Raw genomic sequence first — 13,812 nt, 5'->3', positions numbered from 1 at the left:
GACTTAGAGTTGTTTCTGACTGGACCATAACTTCCTTCTTCTAAAGGGGTAAAATCTAGAATTGGTGTCAAGACTCTATCTATGAATATCAAAACATGATGAATTATCTTTGAAGTCTTTCTAACGAATTAGAGATTGTAGGTTTTGAAGTTTCTTTCCCCATATGGCTTTACAAGAAATATCCATCACTGAAGCTAGCTTGAGTCTATCACTGATCTTTCAACCCAAAAGGATCTAATGTATTTACAATGATATACAGAAGAATAGCACTCCTCAAAATGCAAATAATTTCATTAAACTTTGACAGAAAGCTTAAGATAAGGGCAGATCCTAATAGGAATCTGCTTGCTATATATGTGGCTTTTCATTCCATTTGCTTCTTGAAAAGTTTCCCATTCTTCTCAATTTTAGCCACAATTTGTTGTGATCTCCCCAGTTAGATGCCTCTGGTAGTCAATAAAACACACATAGATATTCCTCTGGCATGTTCTGCTTTCAACCAAGATGCATCTGACTTTGGTTATTGTCCCTTGTATCACAGCCTCTTCTAAACCCAACTTGTATTTCTGGTTGTTCTCTGTCAATGCAATGTTCCCATCATCTTTGGAGGATGCATCCTCAATAAGATTTTGCTTGCATGTAATATCTGTTCTGGAGTAGGTGAAACCAAGAGACTCCTTGGAGGCAAGGATTTTGAAGCTCCATCTCGCTTACTTTGGGCAGAGGGGCTAGTCCTTGGAGAATTATATCATGCTCAGAAGGGTGGCAGGATGGTGTAGGACAGGAAGACTCTGGATGAGATTGCTTGATACAGTGACTGGAGTAATGGGGGCAGGTGTTTCAGAGACAATGAGATTGGCTCAGGATAGGGCAAGATTCTGAGCTATTATGCATAGAGTCACTATGTGTTGCAAGCGACTCTATGACACATAAAAACAACAGCAACAACCCAAGATGTTTAGAATGGGTCCTAAAGGGAAGTGTATCATTTAATTGCAATAGAGACCTGCTCCACAGCTTTGTTGGTTTTTTTTTTTTTGTTTTTTTTTGGCGTAATATAGAGTTGGAATGGACCCATAGCTGACCTTCTGGTGGATTTTTAGAGCTAGTCAATCACACAGGAGGAGATCACCCATCCTTACCCCACATGAGCAGCTGGTGGCCTTTAACCACATGCCTTTGGAATTGCAGCCCACCAGAGATGATTATGATGACGATGACGAAGATGATGTTTGAAAGCAACAACAGCAACCCTTTCAATTTCTTAAATAATGCACAGAATCAATGTTAGTCTTTTATTATCCATCTGCTTATAAACTCAGAGTTGTCATCACAGTGTTTTTCGTCAGGTGCTGCCAGTCAAGTGGACCACAACTCATAGCAACACTATGAACAACAGGTTGGAATCTACCCTATCTTGCATCATCTTTAAAATCTCTGCCAACTCAAGCCCATTGTTATAATCATTGTGTTAATACATTTCATTGAGGACTTTCTTTGCTTTGTTTGACTTTCTACCCTTTTGGCACATGCTTAAAGTATGTGAGATAAAGTTTCACCATCCTTACCACTATGGAGCACCGTTAAGCTATTATTGTTCTGTTAAAGTAAAACAACAGTCTTAAATGGCAGCCTAAGCTTTTGGAGGAAAGTCCGGGCAACCAGAAACAAGCATCTTTAAATTTTTCTTACTATGTTCTGATACACAGAGGCAATTCTGATACGCATTCAATCTTGAGAACTGTAAGCATAGATACTTGGTAACATGATAGAATTTCTTTCAAGAGTTTCTTTTTCCAATGATCATTTTAATTGTGTAGTTTTTCTTGCTCTATGTTGATAGATGTCAAAAGCATAGTTGTCAGAAATCCTGTGTATGTATCCAAAAGATTTCAAAACAGTAAAGAGAAACTAATAGTTACCACAGCATTATTCACTATAACCAAAAAGAAAAATAACAAAACATCCATTAGCAGATGGATGGATGGATAAAAAAAATGTGATATCTACAATGGAATACTCCTTTGCAATACAGAAAAATGAAATAGTTTTACATGTTGCAGTATGGTGGAATGCAGAAAACATTACACTGAGGAAGCAAGTCAGTCACGAATGGACAAATATTGTATTACCCCCCTTATATGAAACCTATTTCATATGCATAAAATGAGCTCTGGTGCCATAGTTCTTTGGAAGCTGCACTGCAAACCTAAAAGTGTTAGACTGTCTCTGGTAGTTTCAACTCACCAGCAGTTCTTTGGAAGAAAGATGAACAATCTTCTCCTGTGTCATTTTTAGACTCTGAAAACCCACTGGAGTGTCCATTTTGAATTAGTTCCAAGTTGATGACAATGAGGTTGAATTTTTTATAGAGATCAAAGCTTCTTGGTAGTTATCAGGTTGGAAAGGAGGAGATGGGAAATCATTGTTTAGGGGGAACTGAGTTCTACTAATGATGATAGTGTAATTTGGAAAAGTATAGTGGTGAACATCATTAAACAAATTAACTGTGTAAATTAATTAAATATGTAAAAGCCATGGAATTTAAAGAAGTTTTGCTCAATACATTATTGTTACAATGACTTAAAAACTTAGATTTTGAGAAATAAAAATGAGTTGGCATGGTTTCAAATGAAATCAATATGAAGAATTTGCATTTTATTCTCCTGAAGATAGAAAACCACATAAAAGGATCAAATACGTTCTTTGGTATATTAGTGGATAGAACATGAAAGCCAAATCCCAGACTGAATACAAGGCAAGTAGAAGATGGCAATGCCACTCTCCTACTAGTACACAGCTGCTACATCAGACACATTCACAATGTTTCCAAGGCAGTTTCAGCAGTGCCACTTAGGAAACACTCTCATTAAATAACATGATAGGAGTTTCAAAGTGATAGTCTGAAATACTACTGACTGACAGGCATTAAAGTAATGCTTGTTGTAACACAACTCTGCTGGGCAGGAAAGGTGGTAAGACAAGCCGGCAGCTATGCATCCAGGTGACTAGAAGCCAGGTGAACTGAACCTCTATACCTGAGAGGCAGTCAAAGCCGGGCAGTGGTAGAAGACTAATGAGTAAAAGGAGTAAACCACTCATTCAGAACAAAGAGGATAAGAGAAATGGTGATTCACTGAGGAAGATGTTTAGCTTAGTTCTCAGCACTAAGCATTAGCTTGAGCCAAGCCTAATTACTGGTTCAAGGATGTGTTGCAAACCCATAGTAGGGGGTAAGGAGAGTTCTAGTCAGAAGTTTACCTAGTAGTAGTCAGTAGAACTGATTCCAATTCATGATGACCTCATATATCTGAGTATAATCAAAACTTCCAATGACAATGATAGAAAGATGGGAAATCACTCTGTTTACCACCTAGAATTTCTACCTCTAAACCCCACAAGAGTCAACTGTGGCTTGGTTTTGACTCTCTAGTACATACAAATAGCAACATTTTTGCAAGAATGCTGTGTTTTTCTTCCAAGACCCCTCTGTGTGGATTTAACTCCGTAATAGTTGAGCATGTCCACTCTGGATTTGCATTATCCAAAAACTCTTTATTATAGTATTCTTAGTTTCCTTGAGTAAACCCTGACTCATGATGACCCTATCTGTGCAGAGAAGAACTAGTTTTCAAGGTGGTAAGGTTTGGAAGTAGATCACTAGTCACTACTTTCAAGTCACCTTTGGTTTGGGTTTGAATTACCAACCTCTTAATTAGTGCTCAGTTGTTTATATTATCAAGGAATTCATGACTTTATTTATAGAAGGGTTTTGACGGCTTTCTGGGAAATATCAAATATTAAAGAAGATTCATCTAGATTTTGACACAGAGCTTTTTTCCATTTGTCATTAACTCCTGTTAATGACCTTGGGAGGGGACTCTTGTGGTGTAGTGCCTAAAGAGTGACCCTGCTAATCCAAATGCTGTGTCTCGCTGTTCATTAGAACCCAGCAGCAGCACAGGGAAACAAAGATATGTGTTTTACATCATCGGAAACCAGCTGGAGGGGCAGCAGTGAATCTGTTCAATGGGAGAATGAATTTAGGGGAAGATTCCATGTTTAAGCTTGTCTACAGCAGTGTCTTTTTGGACAAAGAATGGGCTACAAATGGTAAAGCAAGGCCTTTCAAAAGGAAAGAAAAAGGAATTGTGAAAGAACTCGGAGCTATTTCACAGAGCCCTGGCAGCCTCCTATATCCTTATTGTTGTTGTTGTGTACTGTCCAGTCAGAACTAATCCATAGCTGACCCTCCGGAGGGTTTTCAGAGGCAGTTAATCTCACAGGAGGAGACTTCCCATCCTTCTCCCGTGGAGCAGTTGGTGGGATTAGAATCACATGCCTTTGGGATTGTAGTGCAGCTTCTTGCCACAAGGCCATCCTTATTCCATTATGAAGTATGCCAGTATTCCCCCACCCCCCCACACACTTAAAATATAATGGATTGAAAAGCTCAGTGTGATGTTAATCCATTTCAGTACTGATGGCAATATGATGACTTAGACCTATACTGTTTTACTCAGTCACCTAATTGGAATAGTGATTTGGAAACGTTTGCAAAGATTTGTTTTATTAACACTTTTTAAAAACTTTATGCTGTATAGAAGGATAAGTTATTTAATGTTGATGAGGGAAATAAGGTAAAGGCTCTGTGCCCCTTCCCTGCTTTTATTCTTGGACTTGAAAGCTTTCAATAAAAGGACCTTGAGGCATCTGATTCTTTGAGATAAAATACATTTTGCATCCCTGTCTTCCCTCTCCCATCATGGGTCTATGTTTTGACCCTGTTGGAAGCTAGCTCACAGGAATGGCTTATCTCTCCCTAACATGCATCCTGCATAGTCTATTTCTTAAAAGAATGGAGGACTTGTTTAAAGCAGCGAGAAACGTACCACTCACTCTACCTCCCTAAATGACAGTAGGCGTATGCTTTGGTCATCATCATTAAAATTGTGTTTACTCGGGAAGTGCTACCACTGCATGAATGTCTCTGTAAAAGTTCTCCATAATCACAGCGAATGGATGAAAATAGAGCTAAATGACTGTTTCCACATGCATTTTAAAATTCAAGGTGGCAGTTTAGGAAAATGAAAAATTAATGGATTTTTCAGTTAGAGCTTAGTTTCAATTCCAGATCTTTTATTAATTTGCTGTGGGATGTTGGGTTGAATCCTGTCCTTCAGGAAAAAAAAAAGAAGTTAAATTCCTGATATAAGTTAAATTCCTGACATTTGTATTTATGGATGTGATCCTGTTTGGGAACAAGGATATTTTTCTATCCCAGAGTGGAATCGTTTCTGAACCTAATCACTTCTGAATTATGAAAATGCCAGAATAAAGGTCATTCCAGACACACACACACACACACACACACGCTTGCGCGCGCAAAAAAAGACAGAAAAAAAGAACACTAAGCAAAGAAAAGAATTGCCAAAAATTACCAAAGACTTTCTGAGAGTACCAGATACCAAAAACCAGGGTAAAGACTCACAGAAAGAATCACTGATTAGGGCTTTAATTTCCAGAACTGTGAGAAAAATACATTTTAATTCTTTAAATTCATATACTTCTAGAATATCTGTAGGGCTAGTGGAAGCAGGAGCAGCATCCACTTTCTAAACAATATGCCTCTAGAAACTCTATAAATTTTTGATAATTGTCGATAGTTGTAGAGGGGCTTTAGGCCTTCTGCTCATAGGGTCACTATGAGCTGTGCTCGACTTGAAGGCAATCAACAACAACAACAACAACAACAGTGGCAAGAAGCTACACTGCAATCCCAAGGGCATGTGATTTGAATCCACCAGATGCTCTATAGGAGAAAGAATGTCGATCTCCTCCTATGTGATTAACTGCCTTTGAAAATTTGTCAGAGGGGTTAACTATAGGTTGTTTCCACTCAATGGTACACAACAAAAACACCAAAAAGTAACGAAAAGGAAGCTCTTACCACCTACGTGATAAGGAGTTGTGCTGTCAACCCAAAGGTAATTGGTTCAAATCCACCAGCTGCTTAACAGGAAAAATATGGGTAATCTCTTCCTATGATGCAACGTCTGAAAACCTGCTGGAAGGTCAACTATGAGTCAGTTCCAACTAGACAGCAAATAACAAGACACAGTTAAGTAGGAAACAACATTTAATGGTATAGTGTGTTATGTGCTAGGATAATGGAAAGGTTCACAGTTTGAAGTTCACAGTACACAGATAGAACCCTGGCAAGCGAAAGAGTGTCAGTTTTCTCCCATAAAGATGTATAGACTTGGAAATTTGGTTGAGGGTCACCATAGATCAGAATTGAGCTGCTGGCAGTGAGTCTGATGGGTCACTAGGACAGTTGAGCTATCTGATCTGGTTAAGCTCAGATGTTCCACCTATAGCATGAGACTAAAACCTACTTCATTGAGTCATATCAAGAAAGGAATACTATGTGATGATACCTCAGAGGGTGTCTATGAAAAGAATCTCTACTCAACTTTTTGGTAGGGAATCAGAACCGATTCATAGGCGATCCTCTAGTGAGTTTTTAAAGGCTGTAAACCATACAACTATGACTTTTTTTACTATAAATGCAACACCATTCTTCTGTTTTTAATTCACAGCATAGTATACCATATGATTATCTGATTCAAAGTGGTCAGTATTAGTCAATCTCATCTCACTAATGTCTAGAATGTCGATGTGCATGTGTGCCATTTAATTTTTCATGATTTCTAGTTTTCCAACATTCAAGCTATGTACGTACGTTCCATGTTTCAGTTATTAAATGATGTTTGCATTTTGTTTGTCATCAAGATTGGAAGCAAACTCATAAAAACCTACGTTATGCAAATGACACAACCTTGCTTGCTGAAAGAGAGGAGGACTTCAATCATTTGTTGCAGAAGACCAAAGAATACAGCCTTCAATATGTCTTGCATTCTAATGTCAAGAAAACAAAAATTCTTACCACTGGACCAATAGGCAACATCATGATAGGTTGAGAAAAGATTAAAACTGACAACAACTTCATCTTACTTGTATCCACAATTGATAGCCTTGATACCAGCAGTCAGGAAATAATGAGATGTATTAAAAGACATATTGCGTATTAAAAGACATATTGCATTGGGAAAGTTGGCTGTCAGAGACCTCTTCAGAGTAATGAAGAATAATGATGTCAGTCTGGAAATGAGGGTGTACCTGATACAGGCCATGGTCTTTGTCATCACTTGCTGTGTCAGAGAATCGGATGGAGACTAGAAATGATAGAAGGATAATTGATGTCTTTGAGCTGTGGTGTTGGAGAAGAGTATTGAATATACCATGGACTGCTCAGAGAACAGACAGGTTCTTCTTGGAGAGGGTTAAACCAAATCCTTGGAGGCAAAGATTCTGAAGCTTCGTCAGACATACTTTGGACATGTTACAAGGAGGGAGCAGTCCCTGGAGAGGGATGTCATGCTTGAGAGGGTGGAGAGACAGCGCAGAAGAGGAAGATACTCAATGAGATGCATTGATTCAGTAACTGTGGTAATGGGCATAGCTGATAGCTGTGTCAGAGACAATAAGATTGGAACAGGATAGAGCAGGGTTTAGGGCTATTGTACATAAGATCTCTATGAGTTGCAGGCAACTTGACAGCACATAACGACAACATTAGAGTGGGAAAGCCTGAAGTTAAGGACCTCTCCAAATTATTGAGAAGCAATGATGTCATTTCGAGGACCAAGGTGCATCTGATTCACACCATCGTCTTTCTTATTACTTGCTATGTGTCTGAGAGCTGGACAATGAATAAGAATCACAGAACAAAAAATAATGATGCTTTTGAGATGTGGTGCTGGAGAAGAGCACTGAACATTCCATTGACTACCAAAAGAGCAAACAATTATGTCTTGAAGAGAGTGCAATCAGGATGCTCTTTAGATGAAAATAAGAGGAGACTTCGCCTCACACATTTTGGCCATATTGCTAGGAGGGTTTACTCCTCAGAAAGGGAGATGATATTCAGTAGGGTAGAGGTTTGGTGAAGGAGAGGAAGACCCTCAACCACAGGTATTGACACAGTGACTGCTGCAATGGGCTCTAATGTGTCAGGCTCTAATATGTGAGTATGGCACAGGATAGGACAGGGTTCAGCTCTGTCGTTCATAGGGTTGCCTGGGTCATACGTGACTCAGTGGCACCTAGCTACTGCAACAACAACAACAAATCACATGAGAGGTGATCATTCATCTTTCTACAAGAAGCAACTAATGAGTTCAAATAGACTGCCTTTGAGTTGGCATCATGACACCTTACCATTAAGGTCTTAGAGCTCTATACAAATAAGTATACTCATTTGCTCCTTTTAATCTATTTTTAGAAACTCAATTTTTCTATTTCAAAGTTACTTAATACTCTATTTTGCTATACAGTTATTTGAACCTGACTTTTTCAAAGAGGAAGTCAAATTTGCATTTCCTTAGCCTTGCAGATGACAGAGAAACTTCAAGGACAATGTCATTGTGGGGCTGGCAAGTCAGGGGAGGTCATCTCTGATATGGTGATTTTTCTCTTGCTCTTCCCATTTTTTTGATCATTTAGCATTTGGAATTTTAGTTTCAAAGTTTCTAAATTGTTGGCCAAACAAGACCTTTCCTAATTCTGAAGAACCGTTTTGAATTTACATTCTAGACAGAACTGAAGGACACTTTTTTATTTGAAGGACAATATTTTGAGTACTTAGAAGATAGTGTGACAAGTCATACTGAAAGAGAAAGGAACAGAAGTAGTGAGTATAAGAAGAACTAAAGGTACAGATGCTACTGGACTTTTTTCTCAGAATATATAGTTTACAATTCACACACCCACAGAAGGAGGCTTTCTAAAAAGCATCGTGACATTATGATGTCATTGCAGATGGAACCCTGGCTGAGTAACAGAAATGTGTTGCTGGGCTTTATAACCTTTGCAGTAAGAGTATATTTCATATTTTGAGGATAATAATATTCTAGACGTACAGAAGAAACCAGGCTTAGGAGCAGTGTGATCTAGTAAAAAGATTGGCCTTTTTTCCCTTTTAAAAAATTATTATTAATTTTAATGAAAATTTACAGAGACTTTGGATTTCCATTCATTAATTTTTACACTTTTCTCCCTACCAACCCCTCCCCCCAGTATACTCTTCTTTTTGAAAAGTAAAAGAAAAATTCTTTCATTGTTTTATAGTCCCTCCCCCCAAGTCTGCTCCACTGTGCAGCCTTCATTTTGGACTCCTGTCATGACAAAAATACCTAATCAGACATCCCTTTTAAACAGTTTTCTCCCTCATATGTTTCAATGCAGTCCCATCTTTCTCAGTCTTCCCCCAACCCCGATGTCAGTCCTGTTTTACAACAGTGGCACTATGCAGTATCTGTCCTTTTGTGACAGATATTTCACTCAGCATAATGTCTTCCAGGGTCACCCATTTTGAATAATATTTCATGCGTTCCTTGTTTTTCATTTGCAGCATAGTATTGCATTGTGTGAACATACCAGAGTTTCTCTATCTGTTCATTTATTGATGGGCACCTGGGTTATTTCCAACTCCTTGCTACTGTGAACAAAGGTGCGCTAAACATGGGTGACCATATATCTGCTTGGATGTCAGTTATGGTCTCTTTGGAGTATATTCCCAGAAGTGGAATTGCTGGGTCAAGTGGTATCTCTATTTGCAACTTTTTGAGAAAGCACCACACCACCTTCCATAGTGGTTGCACCATTTTACACTTCCACCAACAGTGAATAAGGATTCCAGTTTTCCCACAACCTCACCAGCATTTGTTGCTTGCTGTTCTGTTAAATTTTGTTATGCTTATTGGGGTGAGATGAAAAACAAACAAACAAAAAAATCCCAAAAATATCTTCATGTCAAACACAATTAAGACTGATAAAAAGGCAAAGTCACAATGTTAAAAGAAAATCTTAACTGTTTATTATGTGTCATAGATGTGTAAGTATTGGTTTTTTAAATTTTTATCCCTTATATGTTTGTTAACCTGTGTGAAAAAGAAGAACTTTATAATACAGGCAAAATTATAAAAAATTGCTGAAGCATTATATCAAATAATCAGATGAAAAATAACTATGTAATATATACAATAAATGTCTAGGAAAAATTAAACCATGAAAAAAAAAGCATTTTGAAGTCAGATATTACTTGTTGCTGTGGGCATCAATTTAAATTCATACACACACACAATTCATAAACACACACACACAAACACATATATATAATCTCATAATGAAACTCTTCTCCATAGTGTTTCCACTCAAGGTTAGTTTTTAAAAAGCAGATCTTCAGTACTTTTTCCGAGATTCTTCTGGTGGACTTGAACCTCCAATGCGTAGATGATTCAGGTGAGCACATTAAGGATCCCCAGGGGACTTCGCAGTCAGATATTTGTAGATTTCATACTCACCTGGGGCCACAGACTTGCTAACACAGATGATGAAGTTCTTAGGCTCAATATCTGAAAATGAGAGATAGTGCCATCCAGTGTGATAACTGATTGAAAGAATCACCATGCGTGCCATTTGGTATACATTAGATTTTAAATATGGTTGGTTGTTTTTAACAAATGCTACTATTATTAATGAGTTTAATGATTAAGACACAGCAGTCCTAGGAAACCAAGGAGATGTGGGGCTTTCATCAAGTTTTCATGGAGAAATATTTTAAGGATTTTTGTGAAATAAAACCATGACATATGGAGTAGATTTCCCACTTGAACACACTGTGACCTCAGGATTAAGATGAAAATGATTGACTTTTACCCACTCTGGAAAGTTTGACAGTGATTCAACTACTTTGACCCTTCATTAACCCTCATTTGCCAACATCGAGGAACCAGGAAACCTTAGAAGAGGAATTTGATCTTCTCCCAAACCTTCAAAATCCATCTGATTTAAGGCTAAGAGTTATCCTTAAAGCTGACCTACTGTTAGATAGACTGTGGACACTGCTTAAGACAGTGTCTGAATGCTCCTCCTTTACTGCCCCATTTGCACTTGTGGTGGCACTGCTCAGAGATCAAACTGCTGGTTCAACCAAAGCATTTTCCTCAGTATTACTTTTTAGCTCATTTCCAAAGTTACACTGCAGTTGGACGAGGTTCAGTTACTTCTGAGAGACTGTTGTTTGACTTTTGAATTCCATTCACATGACTTTATCCTTCATAACTCATAGATGCTCATTAATAATAAATGCTGTCAAGGGTATGTTATGTGAAAAGTAATACTTGAAAGACTGGATTTCTAAGGCAAGACCTATTAGATGGTAGTAAGGCATCCAAAGTTATAAGGAAGCTTTTTGCCTCTCTAAAGTATGTCCCTCATTTTTTTATTCTTTAAACTTTTCTGTTGATATTTCTTCACTTAATGTTGATGTTTAGTATAATTAGAGATTGGGGAAATGTCAGAAAAACAGTTCATGAGTCTAACTTCCTAACTCAACTGGGAGGATAACTGACAAATATTGTCTTTGAATGGAGATTTTTAAAACATAGAAAGAGACCTGGTGACAGAATGTAAATTGTATCAGGCTATTAACTGAAATGTTGGGAGTTTGAATCCACAGATAATATATATAGGAGAAAAAGAAAGATGGGCAATCTCCTCCTCTAAGGATTTACAGCCTGGGAAATCTGATGCAGCCCTGCTATGAATCAGAACCAACTTGATGTTAGTGGGTTTAATTTAAAATCAAATAGTATTGAGTTTTTCCAAGGCATTTATATTTCATTAAAGATTAAAAAAAAACTGTGTAAAAGACTTGAGATCAGGCTAAATCTAAGAATAGAAAACTAAGTTACATATGTAAGCGCTGAAAGTTGGGACTACACATAGTATTGCATAGTGGAAAACATTTAGATTTCAGAAACTGAGATTCAATTCTCACTTTACTGGTTGATTGACTCAGTTACTAAATTTGAAAGTGACCTCAGTAGCCTTTCCTTTTATATGAAAATAAAGATGCTATCATGCTGGACTCTTTAAGTATTATAGAAAACATCGACATCATCAAAGGCACACATTTGACATAGTATGTCCTCAATAAAAAGTTGTTAAGAGCACTCAAATAAAAACAGATTGTGGAACTGAATAACCATAGTCTATAAAACTCATATTTTCTTAGATGCAGAAAATTAATTTGAAATAACGTACTACTGCTGTTGTCGTCATTGAGTTAAGCATGATTCATATCTAAACTATAGATCTGAATCTTGTCCTATCCTGCACCATCCTCATCTCTGATATACTTGAGTCCATTGCTGGAGTCACTGTGCCAATCCATCTCATTGAGGGTCTTCCTCTCTTTCATTGACATGCCACCTTTAAAAGCATGATGTCCCTTTTAAAGAAATAGCCCCTCCTAACAAAATGCCCAAAGTAACAAAATTAAGCTTTACAATATTTGCGTCTAAAGAGTATTTTTGGCTGCACTTTCCCCAAGACATATCTGTTTATTCTTTTAGCATTCCATGGAAAATTCAGTACTTTTCTCCAATATCATAAAAGAATCAATTTTTCTATTCTCTTTATTCCTTATCCAGCATTCAGATGCATAGTACGTGATTGAAAAAAGCCACGACCTGAATCAGGAGCTCTTTAGTCTCCAGATTGGCATCATTGTTCTTCAGTATTTTGAGGAGATTCCTGATTTACCCAATGTAATATGTCTCCTGATCTCCTGACTAGTGGTACCAAGTGTGCTCATTGTTTATCCAAGCAAAATGAAATAATTGACAACTTCAGTCATTTCTCCATCTAGCAAGATGTTACCTATTGGCCTAGTGGTGAGGACTCTTTCAGGTTTTTTGTTTGCTTGTTTGTTTTGTATTGATGTGTAATCCACATCAATGGCTGAAGATAAAGCCATTCAGTTCTGGAGGTACCAAGTAAAAAGGATTTTAATGGATTTATAGGTTTAAGGTCAAGAAATTGAGTGAGTTTCAAGCAGACGAGTGTTTGTTTTTGGTAGAATCAGAATTGGGGTAATCTGTGGGAGTAGGAATAGAGGATAAGTGAAGTTAGAGGTTTCCAATGAATTGAAAATATTTAAAGCACTTTTGTGGAGAAAAAGGAAAATTGACTAGCAGATTTTACCAGAACAGGGGGAAATGAGTTTAATTTAGGCCCTAGTAAAATGAAGAATGGTTATCATAGATAGTCTATCACCTATAGAGTTAAATTTAAGTGGAACATTCTAGGTTTGATAGCCATTAGGCTATAGATCATCACTACTAGAGACTTAGAATGCAAACTATTATCTAAGACAAATTCATGTGGTGATAGCTTAGTTACATAGTGTACTCCTGTAGTAATACCACTTTGGTCTTCTCTTCCTCCTCTGTCTTTGTAATGACCGTTTGCACTCTTCCTGAATGATACCTTTGACATCCTCCCACAACTCATCTGGTCTTTGCTCATTAGTGTTCAAAGCCTCAAACCTGTTCCTGAGATGATTCTGAAATTCAGGTGGTATGAAATTAAAGCCATATTTTGGCTCCTGTGGATTCGGTTTAATTTTCCTCAGCTTCAGCTTGAACTTGCATATGAGTAATTGGTGGTCTGTTCCACAATCAGCCCCCGGCCTAGTTTTCACAGCTGATATTGAACTTCTCCAGTGGTTCCCTCCACAGATGTAATCGATCTGATTCCTATGCATACATCAGGTGAAGTCCATGTGTATACCCTGTGTTTGGGTCTCTTATAAAATGTATTTCCAATGAATAAGCGATTGATTTTACAAAACTCAATCATTCTATCTCCAGCCTCATTCCTGTCACCAAGCCCATGTTTTCC

The sequence above is a fragment of the Elephantulus edwardii genome, unplaced genomic scaffold (assembly GCF_000299155.1).
Source record: "Elephantulus edwardii isolate Elephantulus edwardi_28Jun2011 unplaced genomic scaffold, EleEdw1.0 scaffold00070, whole genome shotgun sequence".
Lineage (NCBI taxonomy): Eukaryota > Metazoa > Chordata > Mammalia > Macroscelidea > Macroscelididae > Elephantulus > Elephantulus edwardii.
This window is presented reverse-complemented; position numbering follows the sequence as displayed.